Source organism: Musa acuminata, unplaced genomic scaffold, assembly GCF_036884655.1.
Source record: "Musa acuminata AAA Group cultivar baxijiao unplaced genomic scaffold, Cavendish_Baxijiao_AAA HiC_scaffold_510, whole genome shotgun sequence".
Taxonomy (NCBI): Eukaryota; Viridiplantae; Streptophyta; class Magnoliopsida; order Zingiberales; family Musaceae; genus Musa; species Musa acuminata.
Window position 1 is genome coordinate 1 of NW_027020755.1, and position 2500 is coordinate 2500.

Below are 2500 nucleotides of genomic sequence, written 5' to 3' on the forward strand. Positions count from 1 at the left end.
CGAGATGAGAGGTCTGAGACATGCCATCGTTCGAGGACACACAAGGTGCACGGACATCGACACTCCTCATTCATATAGGACATGAGAAGTGGATAAGCGAGGTAAACAATGTCTATTTCCAAAGGAACTAGGTAGATTGTACAGGCAACACACGCATCTCCATTCAAATAGAGTGCCATTGAAGAGACTTGCAGCGTCGATGGTCAACTGCACAATAGCAGGGAGCCCACCGCGGCATACAAATCCATCACCGCTCACATGCCGACACAGTTACCCCATCGGACAACCCGTCGCCAACCACGAGTAACAAAGACTCAAGTGGCCGATCAAACAAGGCAATCGACGACAAGACACCGCCGTGCACGAAGAAGTACAAAGCAAGGCATTTTTGGCCACACAAGGAAGAAGAAGATTTGAAGCGAAGCAAAAATGGCCCAGAAACAGGCCCAAACAGCCCAAAAACGGGCCAAAACTGGCCATTTTTGGCTGCACGAGCGAGCGGGGAGCAGCGGACAGCGAGCGAAGCGAGAGGCAGCACCGTCCCTGCTATACGAAAGCCCCATCCAGCCCTGTGCCACCCGGGAGGTTCCAAGGTGTTGAGATGGCTGACATTTTGCTCCGCTAACGACGGTCGCCGCGCCACGCAAGAACAGCCCAAAAAGGGCCAAAACAGCCCAAAGAGGGGCCAAAACTGGCCATTTTTGGCTGCGCGAGCAAGCGGCGAGCGACGGACAGCAAGCAAAGCGAGAGGCAGCACAGTCCCTGCTATACGAAAGCCCCATCCAGCCCTGTGCCACCCGGGGGGTTCCAGGGTGCTGAGATGGCTGACATTTTGCTCCGCTCACGACGGTCACCGCGCAACGCAAGAACAGGCCAAAAACTTGCCAAAACGGCCCAAAAACGGGCCAAAACTGGCCATTTTTGGCTGCGCGAGCGAGCGGCGAACAGCGAGCGAAGCGAGAGGCAGCACCGTCCCTGCTATACGAAAGCCCCATCCAGCCCTGTGCCACCCGGGGGGTTCCAGGGTGCTGAGATGGCTGACATTTTGCTCCGCTCACGACGGTCACCGCGCGACGCAAGAACAGCCCAAAAACAGGCCAAAACGGCCCAAAAACGGGCCAAAACTGGCCATTTTTGGCTGCGCGAGCGAGCGGAGAGCGGCGGACAGCGAGCTAAGCGAGAGGCAGCACCGTCCCTGCTATACGAAAGCCCCATCCAGCCCTGTGCCACCCGGGGGGTTCCAGGGTGCTGAGATGGCTGACATTTTGCTCCGCTCACGACGGTCACCGCGCGACGCAAGAACAGCCCAAAAACAGGCCAAAACGGCCCAAAAACGGGCCAAAACTGGCCATTTTTGGCTGCGCGAGCGAGCAGCGAGCGGCGGACAGCGAGCGAAGCGAGAGGCATCACCGTCCCTGCTATACGAAAGCCCCATCCAGCCCTGTGCCACCCGGGGGGTTCCAGGGTGCTGAGATGGCTGACATTTTGCTCCGCTCAAGATGGTCACCGCGCAACGCAAAAACAGGCCAAAAACTGGCCAAAACGGGCCAAAACTGGCCATTTTTGGCTGCGCGAGCGAGCGGCGAGCGGCGGACAGCGAGCGAAGCGAGAGGCAGCACCGTCCCTGCTATACGAAAGCCCCATCCAGCCCTGTGCCACCCGGGGGGTTCCAGGGTGCTGAGATGGCTGACATTTTGCTCCGCTCACGACGGTCACCGCGCGACGCAAGAACAGGCCAAAAACTGGCCAAAACGGCCCAAAAACGGGCCAAAACTGGCCATTTTTGGCTGCGCGAGCGAGCGGCGAGCGGCGGACAACGAGCGAAGCGAGAGGCAGCACCATCCCTGCTATACGAAAGCCCCATCCAGCCCTGTGCCACCCGGGGGGTTCCAGGGTGCTGAGATGGCTGACATTTTGCTCCGCTCACGACGGTCACCGCGCGACGCAAGAACAGCCCAAAAACAGGCCAAAACGGCCCAAAAACGGGACAAAACTGGCCATTTTTGGCTGCGCGAGCGAGCGGCGAGCGGCGGACAGCGAGCTAAGCGAGAGGCAGCACCGTCCCTGCTATACGAAAGCCCCATCCAGCCCTGTGCCACCCGGGGGGTTCCAGGGTGCTGAGATGGCTGACATTTTGCTCCGCTCACGACGGTCACCGCGCGACGCAAGAACAGGCCAAAAACAGGCCAAAACGGCCCAAAAACGGGCCAAAACTGGCCATTTTTGGCTGCGTGAGCGAGCAGCGAGCGGCGGACAGCGAGCGAAGCGAGAGGCATCACCGTCCCTGCTATACGAAAGCCCCATCCAGCCCTGTGCCACCCGGGGGGTTCCAGGGTGCTGAGATGGCTGACATTTTGCTCCGCTCAAGATGGTCACCGCGCAACGCAAAAACAGGCCAAAAACTGGCCAAAACGGGCCAAAACTGGCCATTTTTGGCTGCGCGAGCGAGCGGCGAGCGGCGAACAGCGAGCGAAGCGAGAGGCAGCACCGTCCCTGCTAT